Below are 14,588 nucleotides of genomic sequence, written 5' to 3' on the forward strand. Positions count from 1 at the left end.
GGGGGAGAATAACCTGAGCCCTGTAAATCAAGGCGGCAGTGAGCCATGATCATGCCACTGCACTTCAGCCTGAGCAACAGGAAACCCTGTGAGAGAAAGAAAAGAAGGAAGGAAAAGAAAGAGAGAGAGAGAGAGAGAGAAAAAAAAAAAGAAAAGAAAGAAAGAAAGAAACAAAGAAGAAAGAAAGAAAGAAAGAAAGAAAGAAAGAAAGAAAGAAAGAAAGAAAGAAAGAAAGAAAGAAGGAGAGAAAGAGAGAGAAAGAGAGAGAAAGAGAATAAATAAAGGAACACAGAGAGTTGAAAACTACTGAAAAATCCAGCCTGTACTCAATGATCCCCATAGAAGACAATCTGGGGTGAATGATTTGCCTGTTCTGGCTTCCCTTTGCCAGAAAGCAAGCTTCTGGCTTTCCTCCAAACACCAAGCTCTGAATGTTCAGGGAATATAAACTAATCCTTAACATTAGTCAGAGCCAATCTTAATTAGTATATGGTATATTAAGCATACATTTTTTTTAAAGTACACACTGGATTTCAAAACTACATTTGTGATGTCATATCCTTTCTGTCCCTGTTAGGATTAATAAGTAGGAGCTGACTCCAACACCAACTCAAATGCCTTCAAGGCCCTAGAATGGGAGAAGTGCCTGCAGTAACCGGGACAGTACAAGACTACCCTAAAGCATTCATATTTGAATTTAAAATACAGCAACAATCTGGGCACAGTGGCTCATGCCTGTAATCCCAGCACTTTAGGACACCAAGGCGGGCAGATCACCCGAGGTCAGGAGTTCGAGACCAGCCTGGTCAACATGGCAAAACCTTGTCTCTAATAAAAATACGAAATTTATCTGGGCATGGTGGCGTGCACCTGTACTCCCAGCTACTTGAGAGGCTGAGGCAGGAGAATCACTTGAACCTGGGAGGCGGAGTTTGCAGTGAGCCAAGATCATGCCACTGCACTCCAGCCTAGGCGACAGAACAAGACTCCATCTCAAAAAAAATAAATGGCCGGGCGCAGTGGCTCATGCCTGTAATCCCAGCACTCTGGGAGGCCGAGGCAGGTAGATCACCTGAGGTCAGGAGTTCGAGACCCGCCTGACCAACATGGAGAAACCCCCATCTCTACTAAAACTACAAAATTAGCCGGGCAAGGTGGTGCATGCCTGTAATCCCAGCTACTCAGGGGGCTGAGGCAGGAGAATTGCTTGAACTCAGGAGGCAGAGGTTGCAGTGAGCTGAGATCGTGCCATTGCACTCCAGCCTGGGCAATAAGAGTGAAACTCAGTCTCAAAAAAAATAAAATAAAATGAATAAATAAATACAATACAGCAACAGCCAGGCACAGTGGCTCACACTCATAATCCCAGCACTTTGGGAGGCTGAGGTGGATGGATCACTTGAGGTCAGGAGTTTGAGACCAGCATGGCCAACATTGTGAAACCCCATCTCTACTAAAAATACAAAAAATTAGCCAGGCATGGTGGCACTTGCCTGTAATCCCAGCTACTTGGGAGGCTGAGGCAGGAGAATCACCTGAACCTGAGAGGTGGAAGTTGCAATGAGCTGAGATCATGCCACTGCACTCCAGAGCAAGATGCCGTCTCAAAAAAAGAAAAAAAAAAAAAAAAAAAGCAACAGCAACACTGTGCTCTGAAGTACAAAATAGGTCTGTAGATCAGGTTCAGTTCACGAACTGCAAGTTTGTAACTTGTCTTCTAAAACAAAGCCACCGGCTGCAGCAACAGTTGTCTCTTACAATTAGATCCCCAAATCACTATATATAAGAATTACAGATAGTTGGCCGGGTGCGGTGGCTCAAGCCTGTAATCCCAGCACTTTGGGAGGCCGAGACAGGCGGATCACAAGGTCAGGAGATCGAGACCATCCTGGCTAACATGGTGAAACCCCGTCTCTACTAAAAAATCCAAAAAACTAGCCGGGCGAGGTGGCGGACGCCTGTAGTCCCAGCTACTCTGGAGGTTGAGGGAGGAGAATGGCCTAAACCCGGGAGGCGGAGCTTGCAGTGAGCTGAGATCCGGCCACTGCACCCCAGCCTGGGCAACAGACCGAGACTCTGTCTCAAAAAAAAAAAAAAAAAAAAAAAAAGACAGATAGTTGAAGTACACACCATTCTGGTGAAAACCCATGACTTTTGGAATAAGATTCCCAACTTCCTTAATTAAGTAGTTCATTGAGCTAGGAGAACTGAAGGACAGGATTTGGAGACACACCCTTCCATCCTCACAAATACACAAAAGTGACTCTTCCCAATCCTTTGGGAGAATCCGGTGGGTCCCCATTATAGATCCCCTGAATGTAGATGCTCACCACTCTCATACCGGCAGCTGGATAGATTGATCACCAATCATCTGGAAAAGAGAAAAAGGAAAGCAGCAAGACAGAAACACATTTGCCAGAACAAGTGACTGTGCCCAGAAACATCCTGTCCCAGGTGGAGCTCTCTAAAATCTAGCCTGCCATGCTAAGCCTGGTTTGACCATCCCTGTTGCTGAAGACACGAGTCCAAAGGGGTACAGCATGGTGGAAAACATGGCATTAGGGTACTATTACTCTACCCGGAAGGTAGAAATTCTGTGTTGCCATTACAGCTAATCTTGCTTGCAGCTTCTCACTAACATATTGCCTCAAGCCTTTTACTCCACTGGCTCATCAGGGACAGGAATTGAACATCTTTTTGGCCAAAATACTTGTCTCCTTCCTCTTCCCTCCATTAAGGGAAGCTATGAATAAGAAAGTGGACAAGCTTTTCTTCATCAATCAGTCTGAATGGAGCAAGGCATGGTGAAATATTAAACAAGAACCGGAATGCACAAGCTGCAGTTGGATCCTGATAAGTCAGTATGGTGCTATCATATTGAAGGTGTACTAAATTTCCAGGACAAATAAGCGCCTTCTTAAAACAAGGAAATCTTCTCTTCCTGCTATTTTTTTAAAGGCATCCTAAACACAAATAGAATGAAAATTAGGACAAGGTGTGGTTTTTTAGATTACCCACACGATCATTTGATTCTATAAAACAGATCATCAAAAGTAGATTCTTTTTATATGAACCAAAAGTGGTGAGATATTGACAGTCTCGGCACACAGCTTCTCCTTTACCTTCTCATCATCAGCCAAGACCCCCTTCCCTCCAGGTCCTTCCTGTTCTTACCAACATGGCTCCCCATTCCCCAGCTTTCAATCCTAACCTCTTTTTCTTCCTCTTCTTCTTGCCTTGCTGCTGGGCATTCTGAAGTCTGTTTTGTGCCCCTGGGTTCACTCTCACAAAAGCCAGCGCGATGGTTTCTTTTGGATCTTCTATGGAACTGTCCCCCTTCTCTTCGGAGTTTGCCCCTTCCTGGCTTTCCAGAGTCCGGCACCGTGACATCTCCCTGGCCTGGGAGGAGGCTCTGGGGAAATACCAGGCCCTTAGAGAGAGGGCAGAGGGAGCTGCAGTTACAGGGATCCACCTGCAGGGGGACCCCCTCCCTCGCTCTTGTGGGTGGTGACCCAGGGTTCTAATTCAAGGCAACAGGTTGCAGTTTATACAATGCCACTCGGCCTCCGTGGTTTGATGCAAACTCTGGGAGGGAGCTGATTCCACCTTTTGCCATTGGCTGTGACCTTGGAGACGCACTCAGCCAACCCTAGCCTTGGTTTTTCCCTCCTGGGATTTTCAGGAGAAGCCAGAGATGCTATGCATGGCACCACCTGGTAAACAATATTAAAGTGAGTGAGTGTCTGGAGACAGTGAAGCCCCAAGCCTTCCTAGCTGAGAGAGTTAGTCCCAGAGGGTGCAGGTAGAGGTGCTCTGAGGAGGTCTGTTAACTGTTTCAGCACTGCAGTGAACCTCCCACACAACAATATGCTGGCCTAAAAATGAATGCAACTGCTGCTCGTGGAGTACAGGACTAATGTGTAGCTGACTGAACAATAAGATTCAAGCCCAGGGCCAGATGCAGACCTTCAGAGACACCAACCACAGAGAAGGCTATGTCTCCCCCACCATCCATTCCAAAATAAAAACAAGATCAAATTATAAAATACATATAAGGAAGTTCAGTAGAATCTCATCCTCCCTGGCCCCATGAGATTTCTTTCATGTTTGCTCAAAATGGCAAATATTGCTGGGCACAGTGGCTCACGCCTGTAATCCCAACACTCTGGGAGGCCGAGGCGGGCAGATCATTTGAGGTCAGGAGTTTGAGACCAGGCTGGCCAACATGGTGAAACCCAGTCTCTATTAAAAAAAAAAAGAAAAAAAAAGGCCAGGCACGGTGGCTCACGCCTGTAATCCCAGCACTTTCAGAGGCCAAGGCAGGCAGATCACCTGAGGTCGGGAGATTGAGACCAGCCTTACCCACATGGAGAAACCCCATCTCTACTAAAAATACAAAAATTAGCCGGGCACGGTGGTACATGCCTGTAATCCCAGCTACTCAGGAGGATGAGGCAGGAGAATCGCTTGAACCTGGGAGCCGGAGGTTGTGGTGAGCCAAGATCGTTGCATTCCAGCCTGGGCAACAAGAGAGAAACTCTGTCTCAAAAAAAAAAGAAAAAATACGAAAAATAAATTAGCTATACGTGGTGGCGGGTACCTGTAATCCCAGTTACTCAGGAGACTGAGGCAGGAAAATCGCTTGAACTGGAAGGCAGAGGTTGCAGTGAGCCGAGATCACACCACTGCACTCCAGCCTGGGCCATAGAGCGAGACTCCGTCTCAAAAAAAAAAAAACAAGAAATGTCAAATGTCAACTATTTTTAATGGATTTGAATGCCCCTGCTTCACTCCTCCTTAAGAACATGCTTAGTTTGCCTTTGGGTAACCCAGAACAGCCAGGCCCAATTATCGGATTCATATTCCCTCATATCCAAGGTTCCTATGATGACAGAGCCAATTTTCTGGGGCTTTCCCTTCCTCTCCTCACCTCCGAAAATCCTGCAAACCTCCTCACATTTCAACCCTTCCCCTCCGATGTCCACAGTCCCCTTGCTACTTACTACCTGTTCCTCCTTCACAAATTCTTTGGATTTAAAAAAAAGATAATAATATCTTTATTACAATGTATTATCATTGAAATAATATAAAATTAAAGGAGGCTTAGAAAATGAGGTAGGATGAGAAATCACCTGTAGCTTTCCTACTCTATAATAGCCACTTTAAACTGCCCGTGGATTCACTTTTATTCTTAATTTCTAAGCATAAGGCCAGGCACGGTGGTTCACGTCTGTAATCCAAGCACTTTGGGAGACTGAGGCAGGCAGATCACTTGAGGTCAGGAGCTCGAGACCAGCCTGGCCAACATGGCAAAACCCCATCTCTACTAAAAATACAAAATTAGCCAGGCATGGTGGTGCACACCCATAATCCCAGCTACTCAGCAGGCTGAGGCAGGAGAATCGCTTGACTCCAGGAGGTGGAGGTTGTAGTGAGCCAAGATTGCACCATTGCACTCCAGCCTGGGCGACAACAGCGAGACTCCGCCTCAAAAAAATAATTAATTAATTAATTAATTTAAAAATAAAAAATAATAATTTCTTTTTTGTTGTTGTAGTTTTTTGTTTTTTGAGAGGGAGTTTCACTCTTGTTGTCTAGGCCGGAGTGCAATGGTACGATCTTGGCTCACTACAACCTCTGCCTCCCAGGTTCAAATGATTCTCCTGCCTCAGCCTCCTGAGGAGCTGGGATTATAGGCATGCACCACCATGCCCGGCTAATTTTGTATTTTTAGTAGAGATGGGGTTTCTCCATGTTGGTCAGGCTGGTCTCAAACTCCCAAACTCAGGTGATCCGCCTGCCTCGGCCTCCCAAAGTGCTGGGATTACAGGTGTGAGCCACCTCGCCCTGCCAAAATAATAATTTCTAAGCATACTTATTCTAATATAATTGTAATCAATTTTGTATTTGCTCTTTGCCCACTTAGTAGATCATAAACAGCCTTTTCATTGTGGCAAAGTTTACATGTTTCTGAGTTTTTTGGTTTGTTTGTTTGTTTTGAGACAGAGTCTTGCTTTGTCTCCCAGGCTATAGTGGGTGCAATCTCGGCTCACTGCAACCTCTGCCTCCTGGGTTCAAGCAATTCTTGTACTTCAGTCCCCCAAAAAGCTGGGATTACAGGCATGCACCACCACACCTAGCTAACTTTTATATTTTTAGTAGAGACAGGGTTGCACCAATTTAGCCAAGCTGGTCTTGAACTCCTGACCTCAAGCAATCTGCCTGCCTCTGCCTCTCACAGTGTTGGGATTACAAGCATGAGCCACCACGCCTGACCATTTCTAGTTTTTTGTTTTTTTTTTTTTTTTTTTGAGACGGAGTCTGGCTCTGTCGCCTAGGCTGGAGTGCAGTGGCCGGATCTCAGCTCACTGCAAGCTCCGCCTCCCGGGTTTACGCCATTCTCCTGCCTCAGGCTCCCGAGTAGCTGGGACTACAGGCGCCTGCCACCTCGCCCGGCTAGTTTTTTGTATTTTTTAGTAGAGACGGGGTTTCACTGTGTTAGCCAGGATGGTCTCGATCTCCTGACCTCGTGATCCGCCCATCTCGGCCTCCCAAAGTGCTGGGATTACAGGCTTGAGCCACCGCGCCCGGCCCCATTTCTAGTTTTTAATGGCTGTATGTATTCCATTGAAAGAATGCACCTGAATGTAACCAATCATTGTCCTATTGTTGGAAATGTAAGTCGCTGCCAATTTTGATATTATATAAATAGCTCTAAAATGCACTCTTGCATGTGCAGAAGGCCTTTTACTTACTTAGGGTTATTTTCTTAATATCCTGATATTACAGGGTTAATGAATATGCAAATTACATAGCTTCTCATATGTATATATATAAAATACCATGTTGCTTTCCAGAGGGATTGCAATAATTTGGAATACTACCAGCAATATGCAACAAGAATAGGCTCACCAGAGCCCCACAATGTCTTGGGAATCACCTCCCCTCTATATACAAATTTGCTATTCCTGTTTTGGTTTTTTTTTTGTTTTGTTTTGTTTTGAGATGCTGTCTTGTTCTGTCACCTAGGCTGGAGTGCAGTGGTGCAATCTCAGCTCACTGCAACCTCCGTCTCCCAAGTTCAAGTGATTCTCCTGCCTCAGCCTCCTGAGTAGCTGGGATTACAGACACCCGCCACCATGTCAGGCTAATTTTTTTGTATTTTTAGTACAGACAGGGTTTCACCATATTGGCCAGCCTGGTCTCAAACTCTTGACCTCAAATGATCCGCCCACCTCAGCCTCCCAAAGTGCTGGGATTACAGGTGTGAGCCACCGCACCTAGCCCAAACTTGTTCATTCTAGACAACTTTTATACCCTATGGCCAATGTCTCTAATATGACTGCACCCTTCCACCTCTCTCTATTCCTTTCTAAAACCAAATGTGGTGGTGTGGAGCCCTTTAACTATGGAAGTTACCTATAAATAATATAATAATAAGCTTTTATGTGGGGATAGTTCTCTGGGATTTTCAAAGATTTTCATATACATGCTCCCATTGAATGCTTATGATGAGAGGGAGGGCAGAATTGTTAAGTTAGCCAAGGATTGCCACTTGTTTCTTTCTCTTTCTGAAGAGGGCTGCCACTTACAGGCAAGACCCTTTATGGTGACACCAGAGCAGGAGGAAGAAGAGATGTGCTCAGGACAGATAAACCCTGGGTCTTGTAAGTCAATTGTTCCCAGTGAACAGGCACATTCTTGGCAAAGTTCAGGGGAACTAAGGTACATGAAATCTTGACCTTGGGATGCTCCCTTCCTTGCAGGTAAACGGCCAGCTCCACTCCCCTAGCCCTCCACAACGGCTCCTATGTACCAAGCCCTCAAGGAGGAGTGGCTCTGTTTACCTAAAGGTTAATGTTAACTTGGGGAGAGAAAACTGACCCAGAATTTGACCTCTGGAGGTGCGAATTCTCTTTGCCCATTTTTGAGTCCTTGCCTGAGTGATAAGAACAAGTCATGGTTCCTTTTATGTGTCTGCCTCAAAGAGTAGGCCAGGTGCAGTGGCTCATGCCTGTAATCCCAACATTTTGGGAGGCCAAGGTGAGAGGATTGCTTGAGCCCAGGAGTTCAAAACCAGCCTGGGCAACAAAGTGAGACTCCATCTCTATTAAAAAAAAAAAAAAAAAAAAAAAAGGCCGGGCGCAGTGGCTCAAGCCTGTAATCCCAGCACTTTGGGAGGCCGAGACGGGTGAATCATGAGGTCAGGAGATCGAGACCATGCTGGCTAACACGGTGAAACCCCGTCTCTACTAAAAAATACAAAAAACTAGCCGGGCGAGGTGGCGGGCGCCTGTAATCCCAGCTACTCAGGAGGCTGAGGCAGGAGAATGGTGTGAACCTGGGAGGCGGAGTTTGCAGTGAGCTGAGATCCGGCCACTGCGCTCCAGCCTGGGGGACAGAGCCAGACTCCGTCTCAAAAAAAAAAAGAAAAAAAAAAAAAAATAGCTGGGTACAGTGCCACATGCCTGTAGTCCCAGCTACTCAGGAGGCTGAGGTAGGAGGATTGCTTGAGCCTAGGAGTTTAAGGCAGCAGTGAGCCACAGTTGCACCACTGCACTCCAGCCTGGATGACAGAGACCTTGTCTCAAAAAAAGAAAAGAAAGGCCGGGCACGGTGGCTCATGCCTGCAATCCCAACACCTTGGGAGGATGAGGCGGGTGGATCAACTGAGGTCGGGAGTTCGAGACCCGCCTGACCAACATGGAGAAACCCCGTCTCTACTAAAAATACAGAAAATTAACCAGGCATGGTGGCGCAGGCCTGTAATCCCAGCTCCTCAGGAGGCTGAGGCAGGAGAATTGCTTGAACCTGGGAGGCAGAGGTTGTGGTGAGCTGAGATCGTGCCATTGTACTCCAGCCTGGACAACGAGAGCAAAACCCTGTCTCAAAATGAAAAAGGAAAAGAAAATTTAAAAAGGTCAAATTATGTTTGCTCTTGCATGAGAGGGCCTCAAGCATGTAGAGTAAAAAACTGAGCCCATGCACTTTTAGATGAACTGGGTCACCATGGAATTCTTGCCTGCATTCCCTTGTATTCTAGGCTGCCTATGACATAAGAGCCATCTTGGATGGTACCCAAGACAGGTGCAAGATGGCAAACAGTACTTGCCATGTGACTATTTTTGCTTTGTCTTTGGCCTCCTTGCTTTCGTTTCCCCCAAGCTTCTCTCCCTGTTTAATCTCCAAAGCTGAATCCTGTCTCTCCGAAGATCCTGAAAGGGAGTATCTCCTTCAAAGTTTGCCTATTGGGGACATGCATGCTGAATCTAGCTTGCAGAAATGTCTACTTCTGGGGCACAGTAGCTCATGCCTATAATCCTAACACTTCAGAAGGCTGAGATAAGGGAATCACCTGAGCCCAGGAGATTGAGGCTGCAGTGAGCTGTGATCATGCCACTGAACTCCAGCTGGATGATGGCGAGACCCTGTCTCAAAAAACAATCAAACAAATAAAAAAACCTATGTGTATATATAGTATATGTATATGTATAAAGAGAGAGTACATATATACACATATATAGTATGTGCATATATATATAGTGTGTATCTATGTGTGTGTGTGTGTATATATATATGTAGTCGCCAACTACTAGAAAATGCAGATTTCCGTTTCTTTTGGAGAAGTAGGTCTCTATTCCTTCATGTCAGCAATCAACCAGAGCTCAGTAATGCCTCCTGTAGACATTTTCCAGTCTGCCCCAATGTCCAACATTCCTTTTTGTCTCCCTGACACAGGAGCCAAGCAACAGTTATCCTTGTGCTATTATTTTTCCTTTTTTTTTTTTTTTTTTTTTTTTGAGACAGAGTCTCACTCCATCACCCAGGCTGGAGTGCAGGGACATGATCTTGGCTCACTGCAACCACTGCCTCCTGGGTTCAAGTGATTCTCTTGCCTCAGCCTCCTGAGTAGCTGGGATTACAAGTGCCTGCCACCATGCCTGGCTAACTTTTGTATTTTTAGTAGAGAACGGAGTTTTATCATACTGGTCAGGCTAGTCTAGAACTCTTCACCTCAGGTGATCCACCCACCTTGGCCACCCAAAGTGCTGGGATTACAGGTGTGAGCCACCACGCCCAGCCTATTTTTCTTATAGCAGCATTGAGACATCTCTTTTTTAGAGACATGGTCTTGCGATGTTGCCCAGGCTGGTCTCAAACGCCTGTCCTCAAAAGATCCTCTTGCCTCAGCCTTGGAAGCAGCTGGGATTACAGCCATGAGCCACTGTACCCAGCTCAAGAGAGGTGACATTTCTTAAACCCAGCCCACTTCTTTCATTTAAGCTACATGCCTAACCCTATAGACATCTGAATTTATAGCGGTTCTGCTCTAGTATCTCTGGCCTCCAAGCAGTTTCAAGTGAAAACAAAAGCTACTTCCACCAGGGCTGAGCAGAAAGCTTTTTTTTTTTTTTTTCAGACAGAGTCTTGCTCTGTCACCCAGGCTGGAGTACAGTGGCACGATCCTGGCTCACTGCAACCTCCACCTCTCGGGTTCCAGTTATTCTCCTGCCTCAGCCTCCCAAATAGCTGGGATTACAGGCACCTGTCACCGTGCCGGCCTAACTATTTTTGCATTTTTAGTAGAGACGGGGTTTTGCCGTGTTGGCCAGGCTGGTCTCGAATTCCTGAACTCAGGTGATCCGCCCACCTTGGCCTCCCAAAGTGTTGGGATTACAGGCATGAGCCACCACGCCCAGCCAGAAAGCATTTTAATTCCCTGGTTTTCAGAACAAGAATTAAATCTGACCCAGGTGAAACTGGGACTCCTCTCAGACTTTTCAGGTGTGGACTTTATTTGGTTCTACAGGACTTATCTTACCAGTCTTAGCAACCACTCCCTGCTCACCTGGTAGTTCCCACCTACTGCCCTGCTTACCAATTTTGTTGGTGCCAACACCAAAAGCAGTCTTATAGCCTTGAGGAATAAAAGGAGGAAAGGCAAAAGACATAGCCTAAGGAGAATAAAAGGAGTGAGAGGAGCTGCTGGTGGCATCCTGAAATAGACATACATCATGGTGTAAGGGCCTCTGCTGTCAGCTATAGGTGACTAAGTCACTTATTAAGAGGCAGCTGCAGTGTAGTGGCTAAGAACTCAGATTTCAAAGTCTGTCTGTCCGGACTTAAATCCCAGCTCTGCCACATCCTAGTTGTCTGACCTCAGGCAGTTATTTAACCTCCTGCCTTAGTTTCCTCATCTGTAAAGTGGCTTCTCCCAGTTATGGAGATCAAATGAGTTTACTCATTTGACTTAATGCAACACAAAGTTCTTAGAACAGTGCCTGGCACATAGTAGGTACTCACAAAGTGCTCTCTACCACTATCAGCTATGTAACCCTGGACTGTGAACTTCCTGGTGGAAGAGGCTGTGTCTCTGCATTCTCAGCTCCTAGCAGTGTCTAGAAAAGATACTGAAAATGAGATGTCCATATGTTCCTTGAATTAATGGGCTGGAAGAATGAATAAATGCATGAACTGATTAAGCTTCTCCAAGGTTCATTTTCCTTAGCTATATAATAGAAGTGTTGTTGTGAGCATTAGGTAAATAACATTTGTTATTTACATTGTTAAAGCATCAACCTTGGGTCCTTCTCATATAGCTGGCACTTAAAATGCTTGTTTCATTCACTTGCAATAGACTACTGACAACCCACTTACCAAGTAGCAGGCATTACACTAAAGCATTTATACACATAATGTCTCATCCTCATAATATCCTATCACAGATACTCTTTCCTCTATTACAGATGAGAAGACTGAGACAGAGAGGTTAAGGTAAGAGGCACAGCTGGGGTTGGAAGACACGTCCATCTGACCCCACAGCCTATCTCTCCATGCTCCCCTCACTGCCTTTTCCTCTCTGCTGGCCATCCATAAACGGTGTGACCATAAAGTAAAGTAACTGATCTTTTAACTCCCAAAAGCAATCTTAGTGACTTTAGTCCCTTAAGAATTAGTTAGGGACAGGCATGGTGGCTCATGCCTGTAATCTCAGCACTTTGGGAGGCCAAGGTGGGCAGAGCACTTGAGCCCAGGGGTTTGACACCAGCCTGGACAACAGGATGAAACCCAATCTCTACCAATAAATAAATAAATAAATAAGCCAGGTGTGGTGGTGTGTGCCTGTAGTCTCAGCTACTTAGGAGGCTGAAGTGGGAGGATCACTTCAGCCCAGGAGGCTGAGGTTGCAGCAAGTACAGATCACACCACTGCACTCCAGCCTGGGAGACAGAACTAGACCTTGTCTCAAAAAAAAAAAAAAAAAAATTCAGTTGGTTCCACATCATTTTCCTTAAAGCCAACTGCTTCTAAATTCCCATCTCCAACAAGGGCTTGGATCTCTCCAGATTTGCCATAACCTGGTAACAGCTGTATTGTTTCTACTTATATTTATTTTCACTCTCTTTCCCTTCTTTTCACCAATGTCCACATTGTACCAGGACTCTTATTAAGGGTGTAATTAGAATATTTTCTAAACTTCTATGGAATTCCTGAATGTTAGAGCTGGAAGGAATCTTTTTAGAAGAGGTTTTGAACTCCCTGCCCTCTACCAGTCTGTGCTAGGGGAGGGGACTTGTACATAGCCAGAGAGCAAGTAATCAGAAGCACCACCAAAACCCCAGCTTCCTGGTCCCAAAGTCACCTTCCCATTATGCCGGGTTAGTGGACATGCAAAGTGGACTAAGTCCCTTAGAGAGTTTAATAAAGACTAAGGCCGGGTGCGGTGGCTCACACCTGTAATTCCAGCACTTTGGGAGGCTGAGGTCCCTTGAGGTCAGGAGTTGGAGACCAAGCTGGCAAACATGGTGAAACCCCGTTTCTACTAACAATACAAAAATTAGCTGGGCATGGTGGCAGGCGCCTGTAATCCCAGCTATTCAGTAGGCTGAGGCAGGAGAATCACTTGAACCTGGGAGGCGGACGTTGCAGTGAGCCGAGATCGCACCACTGCACTCCAGCCTGGGCGACAGAGGGAGACACTGTCTCAAAAAAAAAAGAAAAAGAAAAAAGAAAAAAAAGACTAAGAGCTGTACTACCAATGTTAACAAACACAGTAAATAGCAAAATAGCATCTTCAGTTTTTCTTTCTTTTTCTTTTTTTTTTGCGACGGGAGCCTCACTCTGTCATCCAGGCTGGAGTGCTGTGGTGCCATCTCTGCTCACTGCAAGCTCCGCCTCCCGGGTTCACGCCATTCTCCTGCCTCAGCCTCCCGAGTAGCTGGGACTATAGCCGCCCGCCACCGCGCCCGGCTAATTTCTTTTTATATTTTTAGTAGAGATGGGGTTTCACTGTGTTAGCCAGGATGGTCTCGATCTCTTGACCTCGTGATTCGCCCGCCTCGGCCTCCCAAAGTGCTCGGATTACAGGCGTGAGCCACCGCGCCCTGCCCATCATCAGTTTTTCTTAATGACACAAGGGCATTGTGTCCTTAAGGAAGGGTATCAGTTCACCTTTCCAAGTAGGATAGTTAAGACACTGAAAAAATTCTCATGTTTCCTTCCATTTTAGTATAGAGTTTGATCTTGACATCTTCCAAGCCAGAGGCTGACAACCAGATCCTGGTTAGACAGCATGAAAATGTCCTACATTGGCCACCAGGGGGAGGAAATGAGCAGTGGGATGGGTTCACTGGGACGGGTCCATTGCTGGTTATTTGGAAAAAACTCAGAGGAGGGTCCCTGTCTTATTTCCACTTCCGAAGGACTATATTTGTTGACTACTCTCCTTTCCCCTGGAGGTGTTGCAGAGGGTGGAAAATGTTTAGTGCTTTCTTTTTTCTTTCTTTCTTTTTTTTTTTTTTTTTTGAGACGGAGTTTCAAAAAATCTCCAGCCTATTGCCTAGGCTGGAGTGCAATGGTGCAATCTCAGCTCACCGCAACTTCTGCCTCCCGGATTCAAGTGATTCTCCTGCCTCAGCCTCCCAGGTAGCTGGGACTACAGGCATGCGCCACTACGCCCAGCTAATTTTGTATTTTTAGTAGAAACGGGGTTTCTCCATGTTGGTCAGGCTGGTCTCAAACTCCTGACCTCAGGTGACTGGCCCACCTCGGCCTCCCAAAGTGCTGGGATTACAAGCCTGAGCCACCGCACCCGGCGGTTTAGTGCTTTCTTTTGCAAAACTGAATGAACACGGGCATCCTATAAATGATACAAAACAATAATTTGGTGGTTGATTAAGAGAACCATGGGAGAACATATTTCAAGTTGTAGCCAAGTGTTTTCATCTCTGACCTTCACCACCTGGACTTTTTTTCTAGTCTATAGGAAAATACAGAGCACTGCAGGGTTCGCCTATTGTGTCTGTCTGTGAAGTCCCTCTCTTTCCCCAGATAATAGGTTTTCCTTCACGTACCTCCTTTTCATCTTTTGGTCCTCATTTCCCTACTGGAAGCATCCCTCTGAAGGCCTCCAGTGGCTAGCTCTTGGAAAATGTCAAAGTGGATGGGGGAAGAAAACATGCGGAGGTAAGACCTCTGGATCTTGCTTTCAGCTTTGCCCCTCCAATTCAGTATGTCATAAAAATCCAAGCAATTATTTCCTCTCCCATTCCCTATCTTCTCTATAATTACAGGACCACTAGGAGGAT

Source organism: Rhinopithecus roxellana, chromosome 19 (assembly GCF_007565055.1).
Source record: "Rhinopithecus roxellana isolate Shanxi Qingling chromosome 19, ASM756505v1, whole genome shotgun sequence".
Classification (NCBI taxonomy): Eukaryota; Metazoa; Chordata; class Mammalia; order Primates; family Cercopithecidae; genus Rhinopithecus; species Rhinopithecus roxellana.